The sequence below is a fragment of the Culex pipiens genome, chromosome 1 (genome assembly GCF_016801865.2).
Source record: "Culex pipiens pallens isolate TS chromosome 1, TS_CPP_V2, whole genome shotgun sequence".
NCBI classification, from domain to species: domain Eukaryota; kingdom Metazoa; phylum Arthropoda; class Insecta; order Diptera; family Culicidae; genus Culex; species Culex pipiens.
Window position 1 is genome coordinate 131,467,505 of NC_068937.1, and position 16,518 is coordinate 131,484,022.

The window sequence follows — 16,518 nt, forward strand, 5'->3', positions numbered from 1 at the left end:
TTTGCAATACTAGCTCGTTAAATCAGTATAAATAAACTTTCTCTTCATCAAAACAGAAAATTATGATTCGCGTTTAAGCACTATCAATTAGCTCGCGTACGATATCAATCACACTGTTTAAAAGTTCGTTTAGCGTAAACCTAGCAAGCTTGTACAATATCTACCAATTTTAGTTTCGTGGCGCCAATTGCGTGCGTTAGTTTATTTATTTCACCACGTTTAGTTGTTTAGAATAGCACCGACAGAGAGAGAGAGAGATAAGATTACTTTAGTGCAGTTTTTAAGGCAAAGCTAGAATGGATTATGTTTACCAAGCTTCAATCGTTACACAATTTCACAGGAGTTAGCAGTTTTCTTTGTAGATAAATCCCACACACACACTGAATAAAATCAGCGCATTAGTTTCATTCGCGTAGAAGAAACAAAAAAGGCACAAGACAGACTAACATAAAAAAACACAGACTACCCTTAATTACTACTAGTTTTTTTTAGTCACATAAATCACGAAAGAGAGACAGTTTTAGTGTTCCTTATTTATTGTTTTAAAAAACGCCAATAGAGAGAGAGACATTTGCAGGAACAGAAAGCGTGTCCTGAAATCGTGAACGCGAAGGACGTAAAGTTATGCCAAAATTCTGAATGGAACGGAATGAAATGTAATCGATACCTTGACTTGCGATAGAGAAACCTTTAGCAGAGTTGCAAACCTTAACACATAAAAATCACACATTAAAAAGTAATTTTTTTTATATTGTAGCAAACGCTACACTGAAAAGAGTACGAAGCAACAACGGTTGACCGGAACGGGAAGAGTATAATGAAAACAAGTATTATATTCGTCAGTCGTCACAGTTTTTAAATGCAAACAAAAAAGAAAGTAAAGGAAAAAACACAAACGTCTTCTTAAAACAACCACAAACCGATCCATATTTGTTGAAAGAAAAATTGAGATTCGTAAATATAAATCTTGAAAAAAGAAAACTAAAAGTCGAGTGTGTGAAATCTACCTTCTGTCGATGGAGAAACCATGTAGCTGTTACTTTTAAGCAAATAAAATCGGACAAACACAGACAGAGGAACGTTTTTTCTTGCGATGGAAATTACGAAGAAAAAACTGATGTAGGGCAGAGATACATTGAATATGTACATATAAACAATTATATATTCGATCATTATTATATCGAGCAGAAGAAAAAAAGGAAAAAGATATTTATAATTTGAGAAAAAATGGAAGTAATAAAGATTTAAAATAATAAAAATAAACGCGTTTTTCTTTTTTGATGACAAAACCTTCTCAAAAACATAACTAATTTCTATTATTTTTTCAAGAAAAATAACTCTAAAAATCTTTAGAAACACGAACAATTTGGACTTTTCCAGCTTTTCTTTAAAAAAAAGGGGGTTAATTGGAAACAAAAAACTTTTTTTAATGACCAGAAACGGAAAAAAGGTCAAAACAAAATTAGCCAGAAGCTATTACGAGCAAAGTTCGTATTTTTTTGTAGAGAAACGGTTACAACTCAAGCTGTGCAGATTGCATGCCTATCGGGCGTATCTGCCCATTTTGTTCTCTGCAAAAACAGTGGGTTTCTTTCAATTTTCATTTGTTATTCATTTATTGTTTCTTCGCAGTAGGAATACTCAACTTCCGAAATACATAAACGTATTGAAATATTTTTCATTATTTTACTGATATTTGCACAGTTTGTTCGTTTTCTCCGTTTTATTCGTTTTATTCGTTTTATTCGTTTTATTCGTTTTATTCGTTTTATTCGTTTTATTCGTTCGAATAATTTTAACCGTTTTGTTCGTCTTGTTCGTTTTGTTCGTTTTGTTCGTTTTGTTCGTTTTGTTCGTTTTGTTCGTTTTGTTCGTTTTGTTCGTTTTGTTCGTTTTGTTAGTTTTGTTCGTTTTGTTAGTTTTGTTAGTTTTGTTCATTTTGTTCGTTTTGTTCGTTTTGTTCGTTTTGTTCGTTTTGTTCGTTTTGTTCGGTTTGGTAATTTTAGTCATTTTAGTCATTTTAGTATTTAAAGTCATTTTGATCATTTTGATCATTTTGATCATTTGATCATTTTGATCATTTTGATCATTTTGATCATTTTGATCATTTTGATCATTTTGATCATTTTGATCATTTTGATCATTTTGATCATTTTGATCATTTTGATCATTTTGATCATTTTGATCATTTTGATCATTTTGATCATTTTGATCATTTTGATCATTTTGATCATTTTGATCATTTTGATCATTTTGATCATTTTGATCATTTTGATCATTTTGATCATTTTGATCATTTTGATCATTTTGATCATTTTGATCATTTTGATCATTTTGATCATTTTGATCATTTTGATCATTTTGATCATTTTGATCATTTTGATCATTTTGATCATTTTGATCATTTTGATCATTTTGATCATTTTGATCATTTTGATCATTTTGATCATTTTGATCATTTTGATCATTTTGATCATTTTGATCATTTTGATCATTTTGATCATTTTGATCATTTTGATCATTTTGATCATTCTGGTAATTTTAGTCGATTTGATCGTTTTTGTCATTTTGGTCAATTTAGTAATTTATAATTTTTGCCATTTTGTTAGTTTTGTTGGTTTTGGTAAATTTAGTAATTTTGGTAATTTTGTTAATTTTTGCCATTTTGTTAATTTTGTTAGTTTTGTTATTTGGTAATTTTGGAAATTTTGGTAATTTTGATTATTTTGGTATTTTTTCATTTTTGTCATTTTTTTTTTTATTTTGGTCATTTTTGTCACTTTTGTCACTTTTTTTAATTTTTGTAATTTTTGTAATTTTTGTAATTTTTGTAATTTTTGTAATTTTTGTAATTTTTGTAATTTTTGTAATTTTTGTAATTTTTGTAATTTTTGTAATTTTTGTAATTTTTGTAATTTTTGTAATTTTTGTAATTTTTGTAATTTTTGTAATTTTTGTAATTTTTGTATTATTTGTAATTTTTGTAATTTTTGTAATTTTTGTAATTTTTGTAATTTTTGTAATTTTTGTAATTTTTATAATTTTTGTAATTTTTGTAATTTTTGTAATTTTTGTAATTTTTGTAATTTTTGTAATTTTTGTAATTTTTGTAATTTTTGTAATTTTTGTAATTTTTGTAATTTTTGTAATTTTTGTAATTTTTGTAATTTTTGTAATTTTTGTAATTTTTGTAATTTTTGTAATTTTTGTTATTTTTGAAATTTTTATAATTTTTGTAATTTTTGTAATTTTTGTAATTTTTGTAATTTTTGTAATTTTTGTAATTTTTGTAATTTTTGTAATTTTTGTAATTTTTGTAATTTTTTTAATTTTTTTAATTTTTGTAATTTTTGTAATTTTTGTAATTTTTGTAATTTTTGTAATTTTTGTAATTTTTGTAATTTTTGTAATTTTTGTAATTTTTGTAATTTTTGTAATTTTTGTAATTTTTGTAATTTTTGTAATTTTTGTCATTTTTGTAATTTTTGTAATTTTTGTAATTTTTGTATTTTTTGTAATTTTTGTAATTTTTGTAATTTTTGTAATTTTTGTAATTTTTGTAATTTTTGTAATTTTTTTAATTTTTTTTTTAATTTTTGTAATTTTTGTAATTTTTGTAATTTTTGTAATTTTTGTAATTTTTGTAATTTTTGTAATTTTTGTAATTTTTGTAATTTTTGTAATTTTTGTAATTTTTGTAATTTTTGTAATTTTTGTAATTTTTGTAATTTTTGTAATTTTTGTAATTTTTGTAATTTTTGTAATTTTTGTAATTTTTGTAATTTTTGTAATTTTTGTAATTTTTGTAATTTTTGTAATTTTTGTAATTTTTGTATTTTTTGTAATTTTTGTAATTTTTGTAATTTTTGTAATTTTTGTAATTTTTGTATTTTTTGTAATTTTTGTCGTTTTTGTCATTTTTGTCATTGTTGTCATTTTTGTTATTTTTGTAATTTTTGTAATTTTTGTAATTTTTGTCATTTTTGTCATTTTTTGTAATTTTTGTAATTTTTTCATTTTTGTCAATTTTTTAATTTTTGTCATTTTTGTAATTTTTTTTCATTTTTGTCATTTTTGTATTTTTTGTAATTTTTGTATTTTTTGTAATTTTTGTAATTTTTGTCATTTTTGTCATTTTTGTCATTTTTGTCATTTTTGTCATTTTTGTTGTTCGTTTTGTTCGTTTTGTTCGTTTTGTTAGTTTTGTTCGTTTTGTTCGTTTTGTTCGGTTTGGTAATTTTAGTCATTTTAGTCATTTTAGTATTTAAAGTCATTTTGATCATTTTGATCATTTTGATCATTTTGATCATTTTGATCATTTTGATCATTTTGATCATTTTGATCATTTTGATCATTTTGATCATTTTGATCATTCTGGTAATTTTAGTCGATTTGATCGTTTTTGTCATTTTGGTCAATTTAGTAATTTATAATTTTTGCCATTTTGTTAGTTTTGTTGGTTTTGGTAAATTTAGTAATTTTGGTAATTTTGTTAATTTTTGCCATTTTGTTAATTTTGTTAGTTTTGTTATTTGGTAATTTTGGAAATTTTGGTAATTTTGATTATTTTGGTAATTTTGGTATTTTTTCATTTTTGTCATTTTTTTTTTATTTTGGTCATTTTTGTCACTTTTGTCACTTTTTTTAATTTTTGTAATTTTTGTAATTTTTGTAATTTTTGTAATTTTTGTAATTTTTGTAATTTTTGTAATTTTTGTAATTTTTGTAATTTTTGTAATTTTTGTAATTTTTGTAATTTTTGTAATTTTTGTAATTTTTGTAATTTTTGTAATTTTTGTAATTTTTGTAATTTTTGTAATTTTTGTAATTTTTGAAATTTTTATAATTTTTGTAATTTTTGTAATTTTTTAATTTTTGTAATTTTTGTAATTTTTGTAATTTTTGTAATTTTTTTAATTTTTGTAATTTTTGTAATTTTTGTAATTTTTGTAATTTTTGTAATTTTTGTAATTTTTGTAATTTTTGTAATTTTTGTAATTTTTGTAATTTTTGTAATTTTTGTAATTTTTGTAATTTTTGTAATTTTTTTAATTTTTTTAATTTTTTTAATTTTTGTAATTTTTGTAATTTTTGTAATTTTTGTAATTTTTGTAATTTTTGTAATTTTTGTAATTTTTGTAATTTTTGTAATTTTTGTAATTTTTGTAATTTTTGTAATTTATGTAATTTTTGTAATTTTTGTAATTTTTGTAATTTTTGTATTTTTTGTAATTTTTGTAATTTTTGTAATTTTTGTAATTTTTGTAATTTTTGTAATTTTTTAATTTTTGTAATTTTTGTAATTTTTGTAATTTTTGTAATTTTTGTAATTTTTGTAATTTTTGTAATTTTTGTAATTTTTGTAATTTTTGTAATTTTTGTAATTTTTGTAATTTTTGTAATTTTTGTAATTTTTGTAATTTTTGTAATTTTTGTAATTTTTGTAATTTTTGTAATTTTTGTAATTTTGTAATTTTTGTAATTTTTGTAATTTTTGTAATTTTTGTAATTTTTGTAATTTTTGTAATTTTTGTAATTTTTGTAATTTTTGTAATTTTTGTAATTTTTGTAATTTTTGTAATTTTTGTAATTTTTGGTAATTTTTGTAATTTTTGTAATTTTTGTAATTTTTGTAATTTTTGTAATTTTTGTAATTTTTGTCATTTTTGTCATTTTTGTCATTTTTGTCATTTTTGTCATTTTTGTCATTTTTGTCATTTTTGTCATTTTTGTCATTTTTGTCATTTTTGTCATTTTTGTCATTTTTGTCATTTTTGTCATTTTTGTCATTTTTGTCATTTTTGTCATTTTTGTCATTTTTGTCATTTTTGTCATTTTTGCATTTTTGTCATTTTTGTCATTTTTGTCATTTTTGTCATTTTTGTCATTTTTGTCATTTTTGTCATTTTTGTCATTTTTGTCATTTTTGTCATTTTTGTCATTTTTGTCATTTTTGTCATTTTTGTCATTTTTGTCATTTTTGTCATTTTTGTCATTTTTGTCATTTTGTCATTTTTGTCATTTTTGTCATTTTTGTCATTTTTGTCATTTTTGTCATTTTTGTCATTTTTGTCATTTTTGTCATTTTTGTCATTTTTGTCATTTTTGTCATTTTTGTCATTTTTGTCATTTTTGTCATTTTTGTCATTTTTGTCATTTTTGTCATTTTTGTCATTTTGTCATTTTTGTCATTTTTGTCATTTTTGTCATTTTTGTCATTTTTGTCATTTTTGTCATTTTTGTCATTTTTGTCATTTTTGTCATTTTTGTCATTTTTGTCATTTTTGTCATTTTTGTCATTTTTGTCATTTTTGTCATTTTTGTCATTTTTGTCATTTTTGTCATTTTTGTCATTTTTGTCATTTTTGTCATTTTTGTCATTTTTGTCATTTTTGTCATTTTTGTCATTTTTGTCATTTTTGTCATTTTTGTCATTTTTGTCATTTTTGTCATTTTTGTCATTTTTGTCATTTTTGTCATTTTTGTCATTTTTTGTCATTTTTGTCATTTTTGTCATTTTTGTCATTTTTGTCATTTTTGTCATTTTTGTCATTTTTGTCATTTTTGTCATTTTTGTCATTTTTGTCATTTTTGTCATTTTTGTCATTTTTGTCATTTTTGTCATTTTTGTCATTTTTGTCATTTTTGTCATTTTTGTCATTTTTGTCATTTTTGTCATTTTTGTCATTTTTGTCATTTTTGTCATTTTTGTCATTTTTGTCATTTTTGTCATTTTTGTCATTTTTGTCATTTTTGTCATTTTTGTCATTTTTGTCATTTTTGTCATTTTTGTCATTTTTGTCATTTTTGTCATTTTTGTCATTTTGTCATTTTTGTCATTTTTGTCATTTTTGTCATTTTGTCATTTTTGTCATTTTTGTCATTTTTGTCATTTTTGTCATTTTTGTCATTTTTGTCATTTTTGTCATTTTTGTCATTTTTGTCATTTTTGTCATTTTTGTCATTTTTGTCATTTTTGTCATTTTTGTCATTTTTGTCATTTTTGTCATTTTTGTCATTTTTGTCATTTTTGTCATTTTTGTCATTTTTGTCATTTTTGTCATTTTTGTCATTTTTGTCATTTTTGTCATTTTTGTCATTTTTGTCATTTTTGTCATTTTTGTCATTTTTGTCATTTTTGTAATTTTTGTCATTTTTGTCATTTTTTGTCATTTTTGTCATTTTTGTCATTTTTGTCATTTTTGTCATTTTTGTCATTTTTGTCATTTTTGTCATTTTTGTCATTTTTGTCATTTTTGTCATTTTTGTCATTTTTGTCATTTTTGTCATTTTTGTCATTTTTGTAATTTTTGTCATTTTTGTCATTTTTGTCATTTTTGTCATTTTTGTCATTTTTGTCATTTTTGTCATTTTTGTCATTTTTGTCATTTTTGTCATTTTTGTCATTTTTGTCATTTTTGTCATTTTTGTCATTTTTGTCATTTTTGTCATTTTTGTCATTTTTGTCATTTTTGTCATTTTTGTCATTTTTGTCATTTTTGTCATTTTTGTCATTTTTGTCATTTTGTCATTTTTGTCATTTTTGTCATTTTTGTCATTTTGTCATTTTTGTCATTTTTGTCATTTTTGTCATTTTTGTCATTTTTGTCATTTTTGTCATTTTTGTCATTTTTGTCATTTTTGTCATTTTTGTCATTTTTGTCATTTTTGTCATTTTTGTCATTTTTGTCATTTTTGTCATTTTTGTCATTTTTGTCATTTTTGTCATTTTTGTCATTTTTGTCATTTTTGTCATTTTTGTCATTTTTGTCATTTTTGTCATTTTTGTCATTTTTGTCATTTTTGTCATTTTTGTCATTTTTGTCATTTTTGTCATTTTTGTCATTTTTGTCATTTTTGTCATTTTTGTCATTTTTGTCATTTTTGTCATTTTTGTAATTTTTGTAATTTTTGTAATTTTTGTAATTTTTGTAATTTTTGTAATTTTTGTAATTTTTGTCATTTTTGTCATTTTTGTCATTTTTGTCATTTTTGTCATTTTTGTCATTTTTGTCATTTTTGTCATTTTTGTCATTTTTGTCATTTTTGTCATTTTTGTCATTTTTGTTAACGGTTGATTGACTCCTTTAATTATTTTTGGTTCATTGTTTAACTTTAGTCGATCTGTCAACAATGGAGTAGCAACTTATTTGGCAGTCAAGTATGTTCTTGCTCATTATCAAAACATATTGTTTCGTAGTGTTTGTGTCTTAGTGATTCTTTTAAATCTACCGATTATTATTTTTCATTTCAAAATTCAGCTATGCATTTCAAAAGTGCCGAAGATAAAAATTTTGGACATTTTGAAATGTAAGGCTTGTTTTTGAAATTTTGAAAACATGCCTAAGCATTGATTCAATACATTTGATTTGCATAAAACCATTTCCATTGCTTATTTTCAAAATATTCAAAATCCTCAAAACATAAAAAATATATTTTTTATTGATTAAATTTTATTACGTCTTCACAGCCCTCACCCCTTATCGAATGAATTTGATTCATTCATGTTCACACCCTCTCGTTCATTCATCCAACTCCAACAAGCATTCATTCTCCGCTCCGCAAACGCGATCCACAACCTCTCACACCGTTCACGATCCACGCGCGCTCGCAGCTTGCTTTGATCTTCAACTTTCTTTCCCCGCCACGCGCGCTCTCACCGCCTGCCACGATCTTGGGCAAGAGTTTTATTTTGGAATTTTCTTCTGCGCCGCTCGGTCTCTCCATCATTCTGGTTGGAGCCGTCGCCCGGTACGGACGTGTTTTCTTGTGAGAAGAAGCTAGCTTATTTCTCCGCTTGACTTATCATTTAGTGAGCACTGTGTGTGTGTGTTTTCGAAAGGAGAAAGCCCCCCTCCAAAAGAGGAAGAAGAAGACGTGTAAGAAGAGAAGGAGGAAGAAGACGAAGAAGGTTGTGTGATCTGAAGGAAATTAAAAGCAACGCTGCTGGTGGAGATTTGTGGATGAACTTGTGAGCTATTAGTGAGTGAGTGTGTGTGCGCGTTACGGACACACCGACACAACAGACTGTTTAGCTGATTGGAGGGTGAAAGAAAGTGTGCGCCCCTCTCTCCCCTATCCCCCCACCACCAGACTTCGCGGGCACACAGGTTGCTTTGATCGTCAGAGCGGGGACCTTTCAGAGGAGACTAAACGCTCCTCCTCGTGAGACAACGTCGTGCAGGTTTTATTTTATTTTTAATTTGAGAAAAGAAAACAAAATTGGCTAATGTGTGTCAGTTGGTTGTGATAAGCCGCTCGTTTCCTTCGGACTTGCACCATTAAACGAACCCCTCGCCTCAACTAATCGGCCCCTGATGAATTTCAGATAAGTTTTCGAAAATTTAATTAAGGTGAAATCGACGCGAGCGCGCGCGCAATCGGAAAGGATCAGCAATTAGCCAAATTTTGACACTCGCGCGTGTGTTTGTGCGCGCCCCTCCAAAATTGACAAAGTTGGCGTTGGCGAAATTCCTGACGGAAAGTGACAGCGCGCGTCCGCGCGACAACACAAACAGGAAGTAAGGTGTGTGAGGGCCGCCTGAGGTGTGACAGAAGAGAGATGACAAGGTGATCATCCAAGGAGGAAGGTCTACCAGTGAAAGCCAATCAATCGCTCGCTCGCAAGCGCTCGTGACGGAGAAAGAAATCGAAAACAGTTGACCGAGAAAAGCGGCAAACAGGTTCGTCGTCGCCAGATGACAAATTGAAGTCTCTGGGGCTCTCTGGTCGAGGCAGCAACAACAACAAACGCAAGGTTTTTCGCAGAAGAGAGGTGCGCACACGCACACTTGACGCACGCGTGCGGGGAGCAAAGGGAAGCACCTTGAAAAGGTAAGTCGGCGATTGGAATGCAAATAATATATTTTCACACACACACACCCACATACAAAAGGATCACACACATAAGCGTTTATGAAATTGATAAGCAGGTGAGATGACGATCAGTTTTAGAAATCCGGCAACTCTCTTGTCATAAATTTGTGTGTCATCAAAGTAAGCCGATGAGAGGGTATTTCTTTCTTTCTTTTTACCTCGCTTCCTTTTTGGTGTGGTACCTTGTAATCTCTTCCGTTGAATTAATTTGAATTGAATGTCGCTGGCCAAATTTGGGAAATCGATTCGAGGTGGCCAAGACGAGTTAGGTTAAAGGAAATGTTATTTGAATTGAAAATTGATAAATTTTGCTCCTTTATTGTTGAAAAAATGTGTTGTTGTTTGTTTATTGACATTGTGATTGAATGATTTCACTAAGTTTGAATCTCAGCAACTATTATTCACTTGTTAATTATAAGAAGTTATTTATAACACAGATTTTGTTTTGTTTTAGTGACTGCCGCTCTAATCGAGTCCGTCGTGGATTTTCTACGGTTTTCTGGAATAAAGTACTAAATTTTATTGGTTCTTCTGATAGTTGACATAATTTCGCACCAAACTGCATTGTTACCTCAAAATTGATTAAATTACATATGGAACGGACTTACTTCGAGCGGCAGTGGATCTAGTTTTAATTATGTTCAACCATCCACCTTGTATTAAATATTATTTAGAAAAAAAAATCCTCGAAAAAATGGATTTTACCGAGAGCAAGCCTCGATAATTTGATCAACAAACTGGGAAAATGTTATATTATTTTAGGTAAAATTCGACTAACTTCTCTCTAATAATTCAAAATGTCTCTGTATGAATATTCTAATTATTTTAAATGGATAATTCGGGAAAATTATGTTTACAATTGTGTAATAGAGTAACTTGACATTGGATTGTCTTCTATTAAGTTTCCTCTTGCGAATTTGTTTTTAATGTTTCAACATAAATTTTAAAAAGGAAACAAGTTTTCCAAACAACTGCTAGAATCAAATTTTATAAAATACACTACCATACCATAATTTTTTTAATCCAATAAACACAATAACCAACCGACTGAATTTATATTTTCCATTTTAAAATGTATTTCAACATTAATCAAATCAAAAATATCAAAAGGGTAAACAAATTCACAATTTTTAACTGTAAAAGATTTGGTTGAATAAATAATTGACATGATTACCGAGCAAAAATATCAAAAGGGTAAACAAATTTACAATTTTTAACTGTAAAAGATTTGGTTGAATAAATAATTGACATGGTTCGCCGAGCTTCCGTGGCCGTGAGGTTACGGGTTTCACCTTGTAAGCAGAAGATGATGGGTTCGATTCCTGTCTGGCTCGGCAAAGTCAGATCCCTTAAGAGAGTAAATATGCTCACTGGGAATACTGACCGGTAGGGGATGGGTTTCGAATAGCGGTATGCTGGGTTTCCAAATCCAGAGGTCGTGAGTTCGATTCTCGTACCGGGATGATGAAGTTTAAAAATATATGTAAATTTATCTGAGTCGAGTTATCCTTTTTCGCTACCGTTAGAAATGCTGAAGTGTGTTAAAAGCAAGGGGAGACATTGGGTCATACAAATTTCAACATTTCTGACTATACACAAACAAATCATTATTTTAAAGTAGATACAAATGAAAACAAAAATGCAGTTATTGTTGTTTTCAAATTTGAATTTTCATCTTAAAATGAAGAAAAACTATTTTGACATTATTACAGACTATTTCGGCAAATTATATCTTTTTAAAAAAATCACATTACTTTCAAATATTTTTTATTTTAACATCTTGATTAACAACTGAAAAAACACATTTTCAGTCATTAAAAAGTCTTTAAAATATTAAAAAATGTGAAAAAGTGAAAAACGGGATTTTTTTAAGTTACAGATTGTTTTTTAGAACTTTTCCAAAATCAGATTTTTCAGATTTTTCAGAGAAAATCTTTTGCATTGTAACGAATTAAGAATATTTGTTTCTATGAACAGCTGCTAAAATTGTAATGTGATTGGTATGGAAAAGTACTAAAATCTGCCAATTTAAAAAATACTAAATTTGACCAAAAAAAATTCCGTGCTATTTACTGCTTTCCAGTAATAATGTACATAATTCTCTAAAACAAACGAAAAATTAAAATTGGCACAGAAATGAAAAATCCTCAGTTTGATGGCAAAAAGAATTATGGATTAAAAATCAAAACGGCTTCGTCCAAAAATGAAATGAAATGCAAATATTACAAAAATGCCTGCACATAATGTTTGCATTTGAAATGTATTTTAATATGTACTCATGTCAAATAACAAAAAAACATTGCCATTTAATTTGAAAAATTTCAGGAAAAACTTATTTTGGTGTCGGAGAAAACCGGGAAAAAACTGGGAATTTGAAAATCTATAATAATTGTAAAAATTGATAATTACTAGAGTGTAACAAAAATGACTTTTTGGCGGGCATTCAGGGGTTTGTTCCGGTGGGCATACTGAGCCCAAACCCAAATATGAGCTTGATTGGACGTAACAGAAGCTGGCGCTCCACCCTTCAATTTAAAATGGGATTTAACCCGTAAAAAAAGATTTTTTCAAAAATTTCAATTTTGAGGCATTTTGGCCACTGAAGCGTTTATTTTCAACATCATTGGCGTGTAGGCCAGATCCTTGCGCATTTTTTGGTGTATATAACATTGAAGTTTGGAGCACCCTGGAGCTCGGTACAGACATTCAAAGTTTGGCATATTTTCAAAAAATTGGTCCCAGCAAAATCAAATGGAGTCTCGGGCGTCGCGAGGTGCGACGCATATCTTTTTTGCCGGGGAAGATTTTTCGAAAAATTGCCATGTTGAAAAAAAACGCTTTAGTGGCCAAAATGCCTCAAAATTGAAATTTTTGAAAAAATCTTTTTTTACGGGTAAATGCCATTAAAAATTGAAGGGCGGAGCGCCAGCTCCTGTTATGTCCAATCAAACTCATATTTGGGATTTGGGCTCAGTATGCCCACCGTAACAAACCCCTGAATGCCCGCCAAAAAGTCATTTTTGTTACATCCTAATAATTACGCAAAACGCAATCTGAAATCTCTGTTATTAATTTAAAATAAACTTATTGTTTCAAGTTTCAAGTTCATTCACCAATAGAACCGCAATGAATATATTTTTGAAAATTACAAAGACTTTCATTATTAGATTTTTTTTATTTCGCACCTTTTTGAAATTATCAGATTATTTTTTTGTGTCATCATAAGCACCAATTTGAAAAGGATATTTCGGAATTATTTTTTTCAAAACAATTGCAAATATTTTTAAAGTTTATGTCCCCCGACTCTGACAAAAGTCGAGGCGAAAGGCAAAAAAAAACCTATACCTTTCTTTAGTAAGAAAGGCAAAAAATAAATAACATGCCATATTTTTAACATATGATTGAAAAAATCGTTTTTAATACAAAAAAAAATATAAATAACATTTCCATCAGTTCACAGGAAACATTCAAGACCGATTTCATGCTAATTACAACAGCTTTGAAACAGCATTTGAAAAAAAATGAAATAAAAATAAAGTATTTTGTCATTTACATCAGGTGCTTTTCGTAATAAAATTAGAACAGAAGGCAAATAACTAAAATTTGTAATTGAAAAAGTCATGTTTGAGTGTGAACTATTCAAATAACAGATTTTTATTTTTTTAAATATAATTTCAATACATCATTTTTGAAAAAGTTTATTTTTGTGCTTGAAATTTTTATGTTTCCGTTTCTTCTCCTCGACCTCGGTTATGGCTAAGGGGCCAAAACTTTGTAATTGCCTAAGGTGCCATCCACGATTGAAGTAACATTTTTCGAGGATTGTATAACTCAACCCGAGTCCCGATTTCCTTTACACAAAAATGAGCAAAACTGCAAGTTCTTCAATTCTCTTTTTGCAAATGTATCATATTTACGGTGGACAATCCAACATCAACCTACCAGCCATAATCCGACCAGTGACCCACTTTGTTGGCCAAACCACACACAAAACACACACATTCGTTCGTACTTGGGGCTATAGGCCACCCAGAGGCTAGTACGTACTAATAAACGTTTCCACCTTTTTGTGGGTGATAATAAAAACCACCGAGGTTTCGCGTCGCCCGTGTTGGGAAGAAAGCTTTGCCGTTTTTTTTTTTACTTTGATTTGATTTGGTTTATTTAGCTTTTTCTCTCCGATCACAATCTCATACGACCGCAGGAGTGAGGTTAATCAAGCTTTTTTGTGGTTAAATCAAATTGTTAAAATTCGATTGACATTGTATTTTTATATTTCAAATGTTGTGGAAAGATTCCCAACATGATCCACGTCAGGAAAACGCGTCGTCACAGTTTAGGAATTTGGCGTCGAGACGTCTCGTTAGGCGCGAAAGTCCTCCACGCGTAAAGAGGTAATTTGTCAACGAGATTTCATGAAAAAGGAGGTTTCGTAACCAACGATTTGACGCATGGGTTAAATTGAATTAACAATGCGTCATTTCGAGCAGCGTCGGATGTGAGCTTTGTGGGAGTTTAACTATGACACAATAATTTTTTGCCATTACTGTTTTATGATTGTTGTTTGTGCAAAGTGTTTGTTTATAAATTTAGCTTGAACAAAAATTAAATTTTCAATATTTCAACAAAATAATGATTTAAACAAAGATAACATCCATTTTTGCCCAGTCATCATCAGCTTCCAGCAATCTTATCTCATTGCAAAAAAAAATCTCAACACGTTGTGCAACTTCAACAACCGGAACAAATTTGCCACCGAAGGGGGTCCCCCAAGTCCTTGAACTGCCGCACCCCAAAACCATTTCGGTTGGAACATTCCGCGAAACGGAGTGAAACCCCGAATGTTTGAAAAGGCCACTACACCACCATCAGAGTGGACACATTTTTCGACCATCTGTTCCTTTCCTCTGGGCGACCACCGCCGAAAAAGGCCGGATCTCCTTCGCTGGAATGCCATTTCTCCTTAACCCTTGATTGCAATTTGTTACGTTATATTTGCATGCACTTTTCAATTATATAAAAAAAATAAAATAAAATTTATGAATGTTATCAACTTATCTTAAAATAAAACAATCAAATCACCAAAATATGGAAAGTGCCGAGGGTTAACGACTGTTCAGCTTCCCTCATCATCATCAGCATCGATGGTGGTGGCTTAAGGGGCCGTTTTTTTAAGGCGGAAAGAGTGACCAACGCGGCGACGCACGACAGACACTGAGGAACACCTGAAGTCACACTCTTGTGCGCGCACACACACACCGGCCACTACTTTCTCTTAATTCCAATGCGATGATTAATAAATAAACATATATGCGCAAGCCGCGAAACTTGAGACAGACCTCGGGGTTCAGCGGAGGTCCAACGAACCGACCGAGTGGAGGAATTTGAGAAATTATAAAATATGCGCAAAAATACCGCAACCGTGACACGAGCCGGCAAATAACGCAACGCATCGCGCAAATCCGCGCAGTGCCGCGCGCACGAGCCGGAATTTTGCCGATTGTTGGGGCGGCGAACGGATCAGCTGGAGTCAGTTTTGGACGGTGGTGGGTTCGTCGCTGATTCACGAGTTGGAGTTTTTGGGTTTGATGTTTCCGAGGGATGAAAAAAAAACCATTTGTTACTCAGCTTGGATTATTTTTTTAAATTTTTTGTTGAACCTCTACAACTTATTCACTGTTGAAACAAATTTGTTGAATTTGCTGAAGAATAAAAAAATTTATCATGATTTAGATCGTAAGTTGTGTTCTTCACTTCACAATGATGGTTTTTAATACAAAGTCCAAAAATAGTGAATTGAAATGAAAAATGCATCACGGTATGTAAACTGCTTCTACATACAGCATGTAGAATATCATTTTTTGCATTCATGCTTTCTGAATAAAACAAAATCTGAATCAAGCTTTTTATGTTTTTCTAAAACAAACATGGCCGACAAATGTGGACACCTTTATTTTTAATTTCAGTTCCCCAAAGTTGTAAGCAATTGAATTTCCTACAAGAATGTCATACTTGGACAATTTTTCGCAACCTTTGCCCCTGCTGCCAACATCCTGAAACGATGTTTTCCCCATACATTTTTACGAAATTTACTATACAAACTTCAACGATCAATAGCGACCCCTAAAGCATAACCGATTTGGCTCAAAATTGGTACAATTACTCTTGAGATTTTTTCAAAATTTTCATTTTTCCTTGTCCACGTGGTTTATGAATGGCCCATTAGTGACAATTTAAAGTAATTGAAATAATAATAAAAAAATGGCATTACTTTGATTTTTTTACAATTACAGTCCAACCTCAATTATCCGAAGCCTCGATTATCCGAAGGTTTGTATGGGACTTCGGATAATCTAATCACGAACATTTTTTTTTTCTTTTTTTTTCTTTTTCTTGTTTTAAACATCAAATTCGAGTTCTGTGACCCCATTATAGTCAAATTTGTATAGTTGATTGCTTATTAAATAATAAAATGCATTTTTTCAATATTTTTTCACCGCGATATTGGCCGCCATCTTGGATTAAAAAATGTAAATCACTTTAGCGTAGTTTAAGGGTCATACTTAAGCTCGACAATCAAAAATAAGACAGCGAAACAATTTTTTTTCGTGATTCGATTATCCGAAGTGAAATTTTTCCGAG

General features: G+C 29.1%; 1 protein-coding gene across 3 annotated transcripts in view; it reads left to right on the top strand.

Moving 5' to 3' along the window:
- The first annotated feature begins 8,675 nt into the window (after positions 1-8,675).
- Positions 8,676-16,518, top strand: part of LOC120417858 (uncharacterized) — a 78,982-nt gene continuing 71,139 nt past the window's right edge. The window contains exons 1-2 of one of the 3 annotated variants that reach the window (XM_039580079.2): positions 8,676-9,184; positions 9,329-9,834. The gene's annotated coding sequence lies outside the window, so the exon portion shown is untranslated. Of the gene's footprint in view, positions 9,835-16,518 lie in introns of all 3 variants that reach the window. The other 2 variants (XM_052711631.1, XM_039580078.2) reach the window with 2 other exon arrangements.